At 48.3% G+C, this 17,633-nt stretch overlaps 1 protein-coding gene across 5 annotated transcripts in view; it reads right to left on the minus strand.

Annotated features, from left to right (window-relative positions):
* Nucleotides 1-17,633, minus strand: part of BAALC (BAALC binder of MAP3K1 and KLF4) — a 70,488-nt gene that overhangs the window by 16,093 nt on the left and 36,762 nt on the right. The gene's annotated exons all lie outside the window — the stretch shown is intronic.

Here is a 17,633-nt window from a genome sequence, read left to right on the forward strand (position 1 = left end):
GCCCTTGTAATGTCCTAAGTGATGGGGTGATAGGATCATCTTTTGTCATGACCTTGGTCTTGCTCCTGGTACAGGACACAGAGCTCCTACACCCCTTGGAACTTTGTGAGTGACAGGACAGGTAGGAGCACCGTTTTTTCTAATGAGGCAACTCGTGTCCCCCTCTTGCCACACCCCAGACAGCTTCAGGGGGGGGGCCGTTTGCCAGGAAGGCTTCCCTTGATGAGAGGCTTGGGACCTCCAGTCTCACCTCCTAACCCCTGGGGAGGGGAGAGGAGCGAGAGACTGAGTTAGTGCTTGATCATACTACATGATGAAACTCCATACCCCCCCTAAATAACAGTGTTCAGGAAGCATTAAGGTTGGTGAAAGCACCCTACGTGCGAGGAGGGTGGTGCACCCCAACTCCACGAGGACGGAAGCTCCCACCTTTGCGACTCTTCTGGGCCTCACCCTACGTTCTTCTTCCTCTGGCTGCTCATCGTGTCCTTTGGAATGTCCTTTACAAGAAACGTAAGTACAGTGCTCCTGAGTTCTGTGACTCATTCTAGACAAATCTGGCTTAAGTATTTACCCAGATAGATCTTCATGAGATTTCAGAATGTCACTGATAACAGGAAAAGCTCCAAAAAGGGGGGAAAATCGAGAATGAGATTCACTTCAGAGATTTCATCAACAGCCAACGGATATAAGACTGAAGTAATGTGTTCAAGACTTCAAAGAATGTGTACATTTTAAGGTCTTTTGCAACGTATTGCTGAATTTATCCCTATAAATCTCCTATTACCCTACTGCCCTTTTACTAACAGTATATGAAAGGACAATATTCCCCAAATCCTCACAAACACTGAATATTTTCTTTTTTGTTTCTCATCTTTGCCAGTTTAAGGGGCAAAATAAAGTGCTCATTGCTTGGACTTATACTTCTTGATTTCCTAGAGATATTACAATATTTACCTGCCTATTGGCTAATAATGTATGGTTTTTAATTGTCAAGTCGTTTGCCTGTCTTTCCTTTTGGGGTGTTTGCCTGCGTTTGCTTTCCATCAAACTTAAGGAAAACAAACAAAATCCTTCCCCAGAGTGTTGAGAAATTGTTGGCTCGAGGCGCAGCACAGTGTCTCCACTATGCCAAGGGCGGGGCGGGCAGGCCATGAGGCAGGGCCGATGAGGCTCCAGTCCCGACACAGCTGAGGGAGTGGTGAGCCAGAGGAGGCACGTCCACAGGCCACCCACTGAGTCTGCAGACTGGTGACAGGCTCCCACCTGCGGCCACAGACAGAAATCAGAATTCAAAATGTTGAGAAAGTCATGACCGAAAGTGCTTGGTCCATTGTTTCCCAACTGGCAGGCTAGGTACAAGGGAACACTGTGAATGGGTTCCAGATGTGCAGAGAAATGGGCTCCTTCAGCTGGGCTGACCCCAAATCTTTGTGCCCCCTTCCTCTACCAGCTGGGAGCCTGCACCCCTTTTCTTCCCATCTACCCTCCATCCTGCACCAAAAGGGCCTCCACTGCATGTGTATGACACCCCAGCACACAACTCAATCTTTATCTCCCCTTCTTCTTGCGAACGGCTGCCCCTGGGCCCTGTGCAAAGCTGCAGAACCTGGGAATAGGCATGGTGTAATTTGGGCTGCTGATTCCAGGGCACCCACACAAGAGTCTAGAGCAGAGCTTCTCAGGGTGGTCCAGGCACCACACACTTGTTACTGTTCTGCTGTGGGGTAAGAATGAAAAATGCAAGCACTTGGAAATGTCTATGGCAACTTGACATTGCTGGAACATTCCAGGGTGAGCAGTGCATTAGTCAGGCACGTTGGCCACTTGCTGGTCTGTGACGATGGGAAGGAAAAGCAACTGGCCCTGAAGGAGCGCTGCGGGCTCTGGTGGGTGTGTCCCCTTGGCCCCTAGATATTTTGCTCTGTGGGGAAGGGTGGGGTCAACGTGGGGACAGAAAAAGGGCTTCTAACACACAGACTCAGCTTAATTACGTCTAGGGCACAGCTGCCTTTGGCCCTTGGGTTGGCCAATGCCACCCTGGCCGTTTACCTTGGGCTGTATGCATGTTACCCTTTCCTTTTCCTTCAAAAAAATTTTTTTAACTTCCTGTTACAGATTCATTTGATAGTTGAACTGAATCAACAAGTTCAGACCCCCCATGTGCTTCAGGGTTGTCAGAGGTGAATGTCACCATTTTCTATGTGGGTCATGACTTGGAACCTGGGCCGAGGGTGGGTGAGAGCCACCCAGTGAGTGCCCCACGGTGCTCCCAGCCTGGGTGAGGACAGCTACCTTTTCACCCAGAGACACTTCAGGACGCGCATCTGGCCGTGGGACAGTGACCTTTAATTTAGGGAGAAGAAACAGATGTTCAATCCAGGTTCTGTATGTTTCCAAAGCTTGTAGTTGTAGCAAATGTTTACAGCTCCTTAGAGGAAAAACTCCTGAGTAGGCAGTTTTCAAATTTTAATGTGCCTGAGCCCCACCCGTGGTCTCTATTAAAATGCAGATTGCTCCTGCCAACCCCCCAAACTTCTGATTCAGTAGGCGTCCCAGAACAGGCACTTACCCAGTTCCCTCTACCCCGTCCTACTCACAGGGATGCTGAGGCAGGGAATTCTAAAGGCTGCAGTTTGAGGCTTCCACAACACCCTGGCGGGTTTTGAGGGTCGCATGCAAAGTGCCCATGCACATTTCTTCCCACCGTGAACTCAGCAGCAGTAAATGGAGGGACATTTGTGTGCTGCTTGAGTATGTCTTTCTTTGATACTCCTCACAAAACTTTCATTCCATCCAGAAGACAAGCCAAGTCACTGATTTTCCCAAAAGATAGGAAACAGCTGTGTCCAAAGCAAGCTGGGTTTTTTGCCATTTTGGAAGTGGAGTGAAGGGGGCAGAGAATGGAAATTAAAAATGATAGCTGCACACCATGTGGAGAGCAGGCCAAAGGGCAATTCCTCCTTAACTCTAGTCCCTGGCTTTTTCTGATGACAGTGATCACAGAGTCTATCCAAAGTCACCGCAACCACCTGGAGGCTATTCCCCTAATGACCGAAAACCAAAGTACAAGATATTAGCAATCTGTCTGGGAAGAAGCTCTCGAAGTCACATCAGACAAAACTCCGGCTCATCAAACAGTGACCAGGCTCAGGCCCCGAACAAACGGCCAATGATAATTTTTGTCTGAATGGCGGTATGTATGGAATAAACCGCAGCTGCAGCCAGCTACTGAGAATTTGTCTCCTCATTTTTCAAAATGAACTAGAATAGGAAGGTGTTTGTCATTTCCAATCTGATGAGTAATTTTTGAGCGCGCACTGTATAAAATAATGATGTATGGCTTTCGGTGTGGCTAATATAAGAAAATCCTTTAAAATGGTGCATAACCATTACATTTATGGTCAGTTGATTTTGGGCAAAGATATTAAGATGATTCGACAGGGAAAGAATTGGTTTTTCAACAAGTGTGGAACAACTGGATATCTACATGAAAAATAATGAAATTGGACCCCTACCTCATACCATATACAACAGTTACTGAAAATGGATCAAAGATCTAAATGTAAGACCTAAAACTATAATACACTTCAGAGAAAACATGGACATCAACCTGTATGACCTTGGGTGAAGCAATGGTTTTTGAAAGATGATTTCAAAAGCACAAACAACAATGAAAAATAGATAAATTGGACATCATCAAAATTTAAAACTTTTGTACTCCCAAGGACACCATGAAGAAAGTGAAAAGATAATTCCCACATATATAATTTGCAAATTGTATCTCTGATGAGGGATTCTTATTCCCAAAGAGCTCTTACAGCTAAATAATAAAAAGATAAATAACCAAATTAAAACAAGGGCAAAGAATCTAAGGAAACATTTTTCCAAAAAGACATGAAAATGGTCAATAAGCACATGAAAAGGTGTTCAATATTCTTAGCTGTCAGGGAAATACAAATAAAAACCACAGTGACATACCGCTTCACAGCCACTGGGGTGGCCATAATAAAAAGACAGATAATGACAAGTGTGGGCAAAAATGTGGAGCATCTGAAACCCTCAGACACTGCTGGTGGAGATATGAGATGATGCGACCAGTTTAGAAATCAGTCTGGCGACTCCCCCAAAGGATAAACATAGATGTACCTTATTACCCAGAGATTCCACTCCTAGGAATCTACTCCAAAGAAATGGCAAAGCCTGTTCATGAATGTTCACAGCAGCATTACTCAAAATAGCCAAAAGGCAGAAACACCCTGAATATCCATCCACTAATGGATGTGTAAGCAAAATACGGTATATAAATACAATGAGATATTATTTGGCAATAAACAAAATACAGTTCTGATACATGCTACAACGTGGGCAGGCCTTGAAACATTATGCTAAGGGAAAGAAGCCAGTTACCAAAGGCCATGTATTGTATCATTCCATTTACATAAAATGTCCAGAAATGGGCCAATCTATAGATAGAAAAGTTGATCAGTGGTTGCCTGGGGCTGAGGTTGTTGGGGAGAAAATAAGGAGTGACTGCTATTGGGTAAGAGATTTCTTTTTAAGGTGACGAAAATGTTCTAAAATTGACTGTGGGGATGGTTGCACGTTTAATTGCACACTTTAAATAGATCAGGTGTATGATATATGAATTATAGCTCAATTTAAAGAATGGCAAGCAACACATTTTGAAGTGTTATATTGACTCAAAAAGCACATTTGAACTTGAACAGCATTAGTTGGGCAGAGGAACTGGCTAATGGACCTATAAAGTCTGTAAGGACAACTGCAGTACTAGCCTAACTGTCCCCAAAGGCCTTGGGTCCTGAAGAGGAGGGCTGTGCTCGCTGAGATGAGTCATCAGCCTGTCACATCTGTACTTGGCCTTGGGAGCTGGTGGTGGAAAAACGCTTCCCCTGGTACCCAGCAGCGTGCAAGAAAGACGCCTGCTGAGAGCAGCAGCTGGAACAGAAAGGGCAGCGAGAAGAAGCAGGCAGAGTCCTGTCTGTCCTTGGTGAAATCGGGCCTGGAGTCTTTTTCCCAAAGACACACCGGGAAGCAACAAACAAGCTAATGACCTGGGAGGCAACCAAGAGGAAGAGTCAGACTCTCACTTGCCTTTTTCCTACTGATGACCCTAGAATCGGATGGAGATCTCAGAGGGCTCACTCACCCTTCCCTGTCTCCTCCCTTTGATGGGTCAGTGGCACCTTCCTTCCTGGAAGTTTCCACCTCGGCTCCAAGTCACCACACAGTGGGGCTGGTGGGGCTGATGACTGTCCCCATCTTTACCTCAGTCCCCCAATTTCACACCAGAGAGGATGCTGGGAGATGGAGGGCAAAGGCCGAATTCTCACCAGAGGGAGAAGGAGGACAAGAATTTGAATGAACATTAGCAAATGCTCTTTTAGAAAGGGAGAGAGAGGCAAGGCAGAGAACATTAAGATTATACATCGTATCTGTCCATGTATTTGACTTCTCCTTCCTCTTTAAAAAAAATTTTATTGATGTTAGAGAAAGAAAAAGAAACAGAGAGAGAAACATCGATTTGTTGTTGCACATACTTACGCTTTCATTGGTTCATTCTTGTCTGTGCCCTGACTGGGGACTGAACCCACCACCTCGGTGTATCCAGGCGCTCTAACAAACTGAGCAACCCAGCCAGGGCTCTCCCATTTCATGTGACTCAGTTTGGATTCCCTCTTCTTCCTCAGGCAGAAACCGCCTCTCCAGGGGACAGTTTACTATGCAGTCCGAGGCATTCTGACAAGCGCACCACTATCAGTGAATGTTTTCCAAGGGTGATGCATGGGAGGAGAGGAGTGAGGTGGGGGGAGAAGGCCCTGTGGGTCACACAGCACCTCCCGTGGCTCGCACAATCGTCGTCCAAGGCCCAGTCCACGGTGGCCCCATTTCTGCTTGGACGGGGAGGCTTTCTTTGATCTTTTCTTCTTATCCTTCTGTGTGCAGACCAGGCACCCTGCTTGTGGCCTGGCTGCTTCCCATGAAGTCGGCAGACTAATCAGTCAGGGATGTAAAATCACCCTCGCACAGCTCCAAAGTGGCCTGCCCTTTAGACTCATTTGCTTAGTCACTGAAATTTTTCCATAGGGAAAGAGTCTTCCAGTGCAATCTTCCTCCCTGTTTCCTTTCGTTCATTGGTTTACTCACTTTGGGGGTGCTAGCCCTTTAAGAAAGTGGCAGCTGGCATCTGTCGTGTTTTCCCTCCTTGACATTTTCCGAGTTCAGTACAAGCAGCTTCTGCAGCAGGCTCTTTCCGGGGATGGGTGTAGCTGGCACTGAGTTGTTCTCTTAGGTGGACGTTAGAGCTTAGTTGTATGTCTTTGTTAGAGATAAGAAGTATATTTGGGTCCATCAGAATTAGGAGAATTAGGTCAATTGAATTGTTTTATTTCTGGAAATTTCAAAAATCATCCAAACCAATCGAACAGTCCTCTAGCCTCTATCTACCTCTAGCACTGTTATTAGAAGATACAAAACGCTTATCCAAAGTCTTTATGCTTCTGTAACTTAATTGGCAATTTAACAGATTATTTAAGAATTACTGAAAAATGGAGCCACGCAAAATTTCAATCACAAGGTATTTTTTTCATCTATCAGAATGGCAGAAGTGAAGAAGTCTGACAATATTAAATTTTGAAAGGGTGTGGGTTGGTGGGTCTCTCATCTGGTGCTGGTGGGAGTGCACAGAGGACTGTCTATCGGGGGACAGCCGGCAGACTCTATCCAAGCCTAATCTGCACATACCGTTTTGACCCCGTGGCTCCGGCGCTCAGTGCCCGCTGCAGAAAACCTCTCACGGCTGCCCAGAGGCTGGTGGAGCCCCACTACTAGTGCTTCGTCCCACTACTAGTGAAAAATAGTGAGAAATGGAATCGATGCCGCCATTCATCAGCTGGATGACTAAATAAGCTGTGGTTTACCTGTACCGTGAAATCTGACTCAGTCCAGAGCAGCCTACCCCAAAGTATCCCACGGTAGGATCCTGATAACCTCGATTTAAAGTGGCTTGGCTGGCAGCAGGTACAAGAGATCGCAGGCTGACCCTCCCTTGTCTCCTCGGACGCAGGAAATAAATCTCCCCTGTGACTTTGCCCTCCTTGCCCCGGGGGGCCGCAGGGAGTCACCCTTGTTTCTAGCGTGGAGGAATCCAGGGCCGGCAAGCCGACATAAACAGACGCTTCGTTACCCCTTTACTAATTTACTCCAAGCCTAAACTTTGTTTAGATTCCTCACTAATGAGCACCCAAGCCCGAGAGTCTGTCCGATCAGTTCTTCACAAAGTTATTGTTTCTTTCTCTGAAAAGGATACAAGGCAGGCTGGTTCATCACTTCTCTGGGCATGACTTATGACCTCCTGGGCACGTGCACTAAACTGGATTACCTCATGGTAATCTGGCCTTCTGTAAGTTTTATTGTAAGTTTTATTGTAAATTGTATTGTTAGTCCAGCCATAAGAACTCAAGGAGGGGAGAGGGGGGACTTCCCCCTGCCCAACACTACAGAGCAACCGAAAAGTATAAAGTAGATTTATACTGATAGATATCTAATGCATAATAATGACTGAAAAAAGCAAGTAGGTGGCAAATATGTATAAACCACAGCTTTTGTATAGGAAGGAAAAACTACATTACATACTATGCTCTGATGACTATGCATTTTTCACACAGATACATACGCGTGTGTGCATGTACATGTAACAAGTTGACGACTACATCTCTGGGGAAAAGTCAGGGGACCAAGGTCAGAGGGGGGCCAATGGGGGGCCTTGTCCATAACCTTTCTACTTTTAAAATATATTACTTATGAAATAAAAATGATTTTTAAAAATAAAGCTGTCATATTCTGCCTTTTTTCATTGGTCAAGGCTTTGGCCCCACCCAGAGTGTTTGCCTCTGTGATTTTTAGTGATTGGATCACATTAAATCATCACATAGGCTAGCAAAATTAGTAATCGAATATAATGACACACAAGAACAGATAATAATGAACACCTGGCTTTTAGCCCGTCTTACGAAGAGAGTTCGGTCATTTTAAAACGAAGAGGGGCAGGTCTGACTCCGCACAGCCGTCGGTAATGTCCACTGAGACACCTAACAGGTCAAGGGGACGGGATGAACCGTAGTTGTTTGTAAGAAGCCGGTTGGCCCCGTGACTGACATCAGGCGGGCTTAGTCCGCCCAGAGGAGAGGGTTCCGGAGCAGTGCTTCAAAGGAAGGCCGGGGGCGGCTGGCGCGAAGGCGGGTGGAAGGAATGAAATGCAGGTCACACTTGTGGGCTCCTGCTGGGTGCCAGCCCCAAGCTCAGAGGCGAGGACAGAAAGGAAGACTCCTGCAAAACTGCTCCACTTCATCGTCACTGGCACCTCGCAGGTAAGCGATACTGTCCTCCTCCAGCTCCCGTCCCTTTATTTTTCAGAAGAGGAAACTGAGGTTCAGAGAGGGTGGGTCACCGGCAGAGATCCTACAGCTGCCGCCCCAGCCAGGCTCCCACCCAGGTCCCAGAACCTAGAACCTTCAGTTTTACAGGCATTTGTGCTGACTTTCATCATTTTAAAAAAATCTTCCATAAAGCATATTCTCCCTTTTCAGGGCTAGGCAATAACGAGGAGATGTATGATGTCATCAAAATAAATGAAAGGCTTTTTGTTTGTTGTTTTAAAGGTAATCTGCAGCACAGAGGTCTTATTCCCCAGGGTGGGGCAGATCTTTAGAATACTTTAGAATCCAAGTAACTTGCCAGCAGGATTGGGTGGGTTGCACTGAAGTGCAGACAGTGAGTGGGTGTATTTATTTAAACTTCCTTGGTGCATTTTGTAGCCCTCAGTGCTCTGACACTGTCCTCCTGCCGGTGCCCAGCCCTCAGGGTCACCCCGTGAAGATTCGCCGCTTGTCCCCTCACCCTCAGAAGCCGCTGCCAGGCCCCCTTCCCCACCAGCTCCTGCCCCAGGGGTGCGGCCGACTGGCCTCTGCTCCAGGCAGGATCGCGACCGCTGCTCTGGGGCAGAAAATTCCAGAGAAGCTCACAAACCCAGCGTGTACAGACATTGGGGATCCAATCCAGGGGACAGAGGGAGGCCGCCAAAGTACGAGGAAGGAAGGCAGATGTGAATCCCAGTCTCCCAGGGCAGCCAGACGGTCTTTTGGCAGCAAGAACCTGATCCTGGCCCAGGCCTTCATCGACTTCTCAAAGCCTTGAGGGTAAGATCCCCACTCCCTGTGTGCACTGCAAGGCTATGTGACCCCTCCTTCTGCTCCCTCCTTCCCGGGTCTGTGGTCCCCCTACGCTCCCCTTGTAGTCTGTATGTCCCAGTCTTACTGGACAGCAAAGGTACCTCACTGCCTTGACAACTCTGTCCCTTCCACTCAGAATGCTCTCTCCTCGGCCTGGTGAACTCTGTCTCAACATAAACGTGACTTCCTGAGGGGCCCTTCCCAGACTCCTCCCTCATGTGTGTTGGGTCCCCTGGTCCCCTCCTATAGCACTCGTACGCCTCTTTGGAGCACCCATCACTGTTGCAACTTTTTGTTTCATGCCCACCCACCCCACTAGCCTGGTTGCTCCAGGACGACAAGGAGCTTGTTGTGTTCATTACCATGCCTAGCATATATTAGGCATTCAAGAAATGTTTGGAGAAAGCCTTGAACCATCGAGCGGAGGCCAGAGATGCATAGAGACCTCTACGAGTGCGGTGTTTTCTCCCTTGAGGTACGAAAGGGCTGCAACACCGAAGGCAGCCATGCAAACGTGAAAGGAGCTTGCTGTTCTGGCCTCTGGGGTGCCAGAGGGTGAAGGGAAGAGCTCACATAACCAGTGACCTGTCCTGTGCCTCCCCGTACACCTGTCCAGGTGGCTGTGGCCCCCAAAGGCTCCCAATCAAGGCTGGTACATTTCCAGGGGCTGAGTAAAGGTGCGACCATAGCTCCGTGGTCTCCCCAGATTTCATTTGCCCTTTGGGGATTTGTGCTGCAGGAAGGAAGGATGGCTTCTCATTGTCAACATCACAGCCCTCTTGCAAAAGCAGTTCAACAACCTCGGCTCAGTGAAGGTCACCCTGAAGCAGCTACAGAAAGGGCTGGGGCAGTGCTGGGCATTGCTGTCCATTGGAAATGGGTTTGATGAGAGGCGGTCACGCTGGGCTTTCCTTTCCTCTCTCCACAGGTGGCTGCATCGCTGATGGGAGGTGGAGGCTGACCACGGGGCACCAGAAAGGTGCCGAGAGCCAGACGCCTGGGCCTTCCATTCCAAGCTGCAAGGTTTACAGAGCAAACATGCGCCCTCCTTTCCACAGATGCTCGAAATTCCTAACCAGGGAACAGTATCTTTACACTACGATTAGCACTAAGGTTAAATTTTAGTAGGAATCTCATCTGCTAGGATGACCCCACAGTGTACTTATGGGTGGAAGAATCCAGGTGATTAACCACTGGAAAGGAAGTCAAAGAAAAGGGAGACATTAAGATGATTTACTTCAGAGGGTTTAGGTAGAGAAAAGATGGGAAAGGAAAGAGAGGTGTCAGGAGGAGAAGAGGAAGGACAGGGACTCTCAGGGACGGTGTCCCAGCCTGGTCTGTGAGAAAGTCTCAGTCACAGGATTTCAGAGAGGTTTCGTGTGTGTCAGAAGTACACTCCTTCCAAAATCATGCCGTCTGCGACAATATGGATGACCCGGAGGACAAAGTGAAGTAAATCAGACAGATAAAGACAAACACTGCGTGGTACCACTTACGTGTAGAATCTTAAAAAGAGAGAGAGAGAAAGAGATAAGAAAAGTGGTTGCTGGGCAGAGTGTGGGGAAGTAGGGAGAGGCTGGCCAAAGGTAGAAATTCCAGCTGTAAGAAGCATAAGGTCTGAGGGCCAGTGTATAGCCTGGCAACTATATATCATTGATCACGGTTATCGTATAATTGAAGTTTGTTAAGAGAGTAGAACGTAAACGTCCTCACCAGAAAGCAGTCAACGTGTGGTGGTGGATGTGTTAACTGGATTGGGGGTAGGGGAATCCTTTCACAAGTGTACATATATTAACTCACAGGGTACACTTTAAATATCTTATGATTTTATTTGTCAGGTAGGCTTCGATAAAACCCCCAAATAGTGAAATCCTTCCTTCACGATATCCTCCTGGGAAGAGCAGGATTTGAATCACTATTGATTCTTCATTCACTGTCTCTGAATCTGACTCCATGATGAGACTGAACCTCCTGGCGTTCTCACTGTCAGTGAGCTGAATGATTCAAGTTCACGTTCATTCTGCAGGCATCACTGGTAGCCAGCGTGCTGTGTGCCTGGCAGGAGGGTGCTCCGGCGAGGTAGGCGCTGCCCTTGGCGCCAGGCGGGCCTGGGATCCTGTTCCAGCTCCAACCCTTGCGAGCTCTGCAACCTTTCAGAAGGGACTAAATAATAACATTTACCTTTTTTTCCCCCGGTCTACCATGTGTCAAACTCGCTGCTGTGATTACTGCCACTTTACAGACCAGGACACAGTGTCTTAAAAAGGGCCAATGGCTTGCTCAGAAGCGACCAGACAGTGGTGGAGCCAGGACTTCAGAACCCAGATCTGCGTGACTCCAAAGACACCTCGTGTCCATCTCCTGTCTCTGTCACTGCCCCCTTGCTTAGAATCACTATGCCTTGATTCCCTTCGGTATAAAATAGGAATAATGCTATCCGCATTGAAGATGGGCGACCGAAGAAAAACAAGTGAGCCTGGCACACAGTCAGGGTTAATTTCACAGCCTCCCGCGCTGAGCATGGCAACGTGCAAGGGACCGATGTCAGATTTTTTTGTGACAGCAAGGGGAGGGCACCAGGTAGATGAAAGGAAATGGATAAAAGGAACAAGCAAGTATCAGCAAAGATCAGCTTCGGTAAGTCCACAACTCTGTCCCAGGTGCGGTCAGGGTGTAGCCATCCCGAAAGGGTCTAATACCCAGAGACTAATGGGCCCCAGGAAGCCATCAAGAGGTTGGAAGGTTTAGCTGAAGCGGAGCCCAGATGACAGAGCAGATCACTGCTACCTAGGGTCCGCTCACTGCATGTTATCTGAGGGCTGACATGTTAGGAAGCCTTCACAGCATCTCACCTTCATTAAAAGGACGGATCATTTGGAGCTTAGCCAGCCCCAGGACCTTTGCTGGGCTGAAGAGAAATGGACGGAGCCAGAGAAAACCAGGCCGTGGCAAGACGGTTCATGTGGTCATGAATATTTATTCATCTCTCGGAGGTGCCCAGGTCTATTCCAGGGCTGGGGAGGCAGAAGTGAAGGAGAGAGACTCCATCCTTGCCATCTGGCAATGACACCTGAATGTGGAGAAGAGAGATGTCCAAGAAGTATTGCTGGTGGCAGAGTACAAGACAGGCCAAAGAGAGGCAGAGGCCAAACCACAGGCGGCTGTATGCACTTTGTTAAGGAGTTTGGACAGTGGCCTGTGGCAACTGCAGCCTTGGGATGGTGTGGAGGATCCATATGAAGGGCTCAGACCTGAAGGCAGGGAGTCCAGCCAGGGGAGAGCCTCGCCCTCAGGGACCTGCCTCCATCGAGTCTCCCTCAGCGGTCTGCATGCATTTTTGAAATGACTGTCTTCCCAGCCGGACTCACCAAGCTGGCAACCACACTCATAAGGCTGCAACTGGAGATTACGTCCCTTCAGAAAGGTGGCATTTGCCAAAATACACCCCTGACGCGTGCAACGGAGTATTTAGAAAGAAGGGCGGGAGAGGGGAGAAAAACAATAGTAAATTAGGATAATCATCTATAACCACAATCTAAAAGGTTTTCAGTGACAATTTCAAAAGAACACAGCCAGAATGAAGGGGACTGAGCTCACTGTGTAGCTCACGCTTCATGTTTAAGGAGTTGCGGTATCCAGAATCCCTTCCGAGGCAGCCACATGGGGCGGAGGGGCTGCGGGGGTTCTATCAGCAGCAAAAATAAAAACTTCAGTTGGGCTGATTTGATTTTGTGTTTCTGTAATGCAATAATTGGCTCTCAGAACCCCAGTTCCTCCGTTTGCAGCTTTGGCTGGATAAAGCAGGTTTAGGCTTTCTTTTTTTTTTTTTTTTTTTTCCCTGAGAAGTCAAGTTCAAGCTCTCCCTCCTTTGGCAAGTTCCTGCAAGGTTCTGGGAGTAGGTACAGTTAGCTTTGATTTAAGTCATATTACCGTTCTTGATATTTACAAAAGGAGGTGGCCTTTCTAATGGAAGAATTTGGACAACCTGATTCAGAAAGTCAACAGCTGGCCCGTGAGGCCTGGCCCCACGCCAAATGCATGGGTCCCCTTGTGAAGCACTTCTGCTGTGCTTGGCTGAACAGGCCTGGGGGATACGAAGCCTCAGAGAAGTCAGTATCCTTTCTGGGGATTTTCCTCCAAGGCAGCTTTTCTTTGGTGTAAAAAAATAGCAAAAGTGATTTTCTTCAAGTTGCACATTCTAAATATCTAGATCAGACCTTAGGGCTGTACAAGAAGGTAGGTAGCCCCATGGAAAACTTCATGAACCCAAGGTCACGCACGGATTATATGATGCACATGCTACTGGACCTTGGCTCTGTAGTTCCCATCCCCAAAAATCAGGACATGGCGCTCAAACATCACTGGGAAGATGGCCACCCAAAAACTCTTGTTCTCCACTCTTCGTTCTAGTATTGCCCTCCGTCAGAGCACACAAAACCATCTTCACTCACTAGCTCGCAGCTGATCCCCCAGTCCATGCTCCTATCAGTTCATCTCAAGCAGTATTTGCTGAACCCCAACACATGCCAGACACTTCACCAGTCTTGGGTGACTCACAGCAGCACCGGGTACAGTCTTCACCCTGCAGGTATCCCATCTACTCGAGTCAGAAACAGAGCAAGGCAGTCCTTAGAGGTCAAGCCAGCCCCGTGGTCCAGGCTCAGAAGTGACGTGAGATTGAAGGGAACAATGTTCAACGCTCACAAATTGTCAGAGAGGAATCTAAATCCCTTATGTGCCCTTCCTGGAGAAAACCGAAGGGAGTTCGACTCATAGTCTCCTGCCACACTTTGTAATATCCCCAGATAAATATTGAATTCGTGATCTGGAAAACAAAACTATGGGCACAATGAAAACGCTAGGAATGGTTTGAAGACATGATGGGGGATGGATGAAAGAGGAGCAGATCGGAGGAAGGAAAATGATATACTATCATTATATATCTATCTGATATACTATCAGATAGTATAGGATAGATATACTATCCTATAGTGTATAGGATGATATACTATCTGAAGGCAAGAGGCCGTGAAGACCTCAGCTCGGACAGTGGGAGGGAGGTGCACTGAACAGGACGGATTCAAGAGAGTGGGGGCAGCAGAGAGGGGGAGATTTAGGACGGGCTACGGACGGTCCTGCAGCAGCAGCCGCAGACCCATTTTTCCACCGGGAGGCCTCTCACATCACTTTGGACTCAATGTGTCCAAACTCATCATGTTCCCCTCGACCCAGTTCCCCGTCCTGCCTCTCCCGTACCACGCCAACAGTTTTCTAGCCTCTGGCCTTAAACACTTGGGAGTCGTCATTTCCCTTCCCTGCTCCTTCATGCCCTACGATCACAACCGAGCCCTGTGCTTCTTCCTTTCCCACAGCTTCCCAAAGGGCTCTTTGCCCTCCAGCAAGGTTCTGTGAAGAGGCCCAGGTCACCGCTCCCCTTGTCACTGCGGGGGCCTGCAGCGGGCCTCCTTGATCCCCTTTTCCCTTCATCCCAGGTTTTAATGACCCTAAAAATAAGCCAAAGGGAGTTCCTATTTATAGAGAGCCTGCTACGTGTCAGGCACTGGACCGGTTGCTCTGTGTTATTTAAGCTTCACTACTGGACTGAGGCAGGTACACAGGCATTATTTCCCTTGAAAATAGATTTTCATTTAAAAGTTATGCTTAGAAACAGTACTTGCATATGAAGTTGAAGTGTACTTTAAAGTCTAATGAAAATTAAACATACTTCAGTTGCCATATATTTTGACTTTTCAGAGAAAATAATGGAATATTGTTTTAGAAAGTTGCCAGTTAAAGAGTGAGGTTCCACAAGCAATTTTTAGGAAAAGTCTGACACACGAATAAATTAAGATACAAAATACTGTTAGTACTCATCACGGTCAAATACATCTTAGCATACTGTCAAGCAAAAATCAAGATGTTGGTAAATTTCAGACACTGAAAGGCTGAGGAAGCAGAGGGTGGGCCTGTGGGGGGCCATGGAAGCTGTAACTGGGGGAACACTTTTAGTAGAAGTCTCTTTAGATCTCCCTGCACTTCCCGGCCCTCGCCCTGCCCACACCGTGCAGTTCTGATTTGCTGAAATGCACAATTATCCATCCTTTCTCTTATTTTGGAAAGATGTTTTCCTTATTAGAGCCCTCTTCCTGACCTATCTAATAAAGCCACAGCCCACTGTACCTAACATTCTCCAACCGTATCCCCCACCCCACCCCCCACCCACTGGAGAGTCTTTTCCCCAGTAACCCGCCTCCCACTTTCAGACCAGGTGGCCTGGGTTGGAGCATGTGACCAAGGGCAGGGCCAGTCCCCACTCTGCATTCTCGGACCGTGCGGCTGGTGCAGGGGCCTCACTAGACATGAGTCACCAAATGTCAGGACCTCTCAGGGCTACTGGAAAAGAACCTCTCTCTTTGCCATTGGACTTGAGTCTGGCAGCTGTGAGGTGGGGCTGTGGCAGTGCTCTGGCCCCCGTGAGGGGAGAGCCTCTTTGACAATGGAACCCACACAGGAAAAGGGGCTTGAGAGATGAAGAGGGGTCAGGAGTCCTTGACAGCATCTGAGCCTTGAACCCTGCCTCACCCTGAGCCAGCCCTACCCTTGGCCTTTCCGTTCCCTGAGCCAATACAGTCCCTTCTTCCCTCCATCCTTTTTTTTGGGCTGACAGTTTCGTTTTGGTGGCTGTTGATCAGTTCATTACTTGTTAACAAGAAAGTCCCAGCTGACACACAGTGCAAAACACAGCTCTGTCCTTCAGTAGCATTCACCCGAGCTCCCTAGTACCTGGACATCGATTCACAAAAGATTCTCTCTCGTTGGAGCTTAAGCTGGCATCTGCCTGGAGTTCAGACATGTCAGGGCGAATGGGTGGGTGCTAGCAGCGTATTTGCATTGGGAGCAAAGGAGCCTCCCCCAAAATAACTTGCCTTAAGGGAAGGGAGCCAGGCCCAGCAGGCTGCGCCCAGTAGTGAGGAGAGCCAAGCTTCAAGGTTGGAGGAGAGAAACAGCTCTAAAGAGAATCAGCGTCTGTCCCTCAGATCTGTCTTCTGTCCACAGCCTGACCTCAAGGAGAGGGGCGGGGGCATTAGCAAAAGTCTCAGAAGCTAACTGCCGCAAATTATCCGAGAGATATAGGAGATAAGCGACATGACTGGGAGGTCCCCTCTAAAATCACCGCATAAAACGAAAAGGGGAGAGGTCTTCTCCCTCTTTATAAGATGCTCATGCTAGGTATGCTGGATCTAGAGAAGGGCTTCTCACCCTCCGCAGTATCGACATTTGGGGATGGATAATTCTTCATTGTGGAGGGCTGTCCTAAACATCTCAGGATGGGTGGCAGAACCCCTGACCTCTCCTCCACTGGGTGGCAATAGTGGGCACCCCCAAATTATGATACCCCAAAGTGTTACCAGACCTTGCCAAATGTCCCCTGGGGGGCAGATTGGCTTGGTTACGAATCGCTGCTCTAGAGCAGCTGTGGCGATGATGAACAGTGCAATAACTCAGTGCCCGCTGGGTGTGGGCAAAATAAATGCTGCAAAAATAAATGTGCCTGGACCACAGGCCCAGGAATGTGCAGGAATGTGCAGAGGGTGGAAAGTTAGCGAGGGAGGGGGAAGTTTTTTAAGTAGAAAGTTAAAAGCCAAAAGGTGAAAAACAGGACCCCATGGTAGCAGAACAGCAGCTGGTGGGACTTACCTGTGAGTCGAGCTCTGAGATCTCACGAAATGCTTTGGGAGGGTGCCAAGGGCTCTCCTGAGAGGACCAGTTGTGGCAAGAAACGATGCAACAACCACTTCACTTTTCAGGTGAGCCCATCTGTACTCAGAGGCCAGTGAGACCCCGCAACATCTGGATTGACTTTGGGACGTCCCGTAGCCTTGAACAGCACTGAATAGCCTGATTCTTGATTCCCCGCTGCTGTTCTCTTAGTCGCAAGTCAATTTACCAACGGCCGCGGGGTGGTAAACTGCAGGCTCCATTTCCGAGTCACGGGGGACAGAGAAAGCAGGGTGGTGTTACCCGGGCAAATGTGATCGACTGTCCCCAGGGCAGCAGGAAGAGGAGGCATTGAGACTGACAGAAATGAGTTCCTGTGGGCAGTGGAAGTGCAGTGTGGTGACAAGAGGCAAGCCGCTGGAATTTTTAGAAGGAATGACATTCATCTAGTCACCACATTTTTTAATAATTTGGCCTCTTATGTCTAACACTGAGGTGCTAGAGCATAATGAGTATAAGGAGAATTGGCTTTGCTCTCAGAGCTGGGGTCCAAGCCCCTCGCCCTCTCCGCCTTGTTACATGCTGTTGGGCAAGTTGCTTCTTAAAAAGCGGCGAGAGCAGGCCTAACATTTAGTAGGTGCCTTACCACGCTAGCTGACCTTT

The sequence above is a fragment of the Artibeus jamaicensis genome, unplaced genomic scaffold (genome assembly GCF_021234435.1).
Source record: "Artibeus jamaicensis isolate MK-2021 breed Jamaican fruit bat unplaced genomic scaffold, CSHL_Jam_final scaffold_916, whole genome shotgun sequence".
Lineage (NCBI taxonomy): Eukaryota > Metazoa > Chordata > Mammalia > Chiroptera > Phyllostomidae > Artibeus > Artibeus jamaicensis.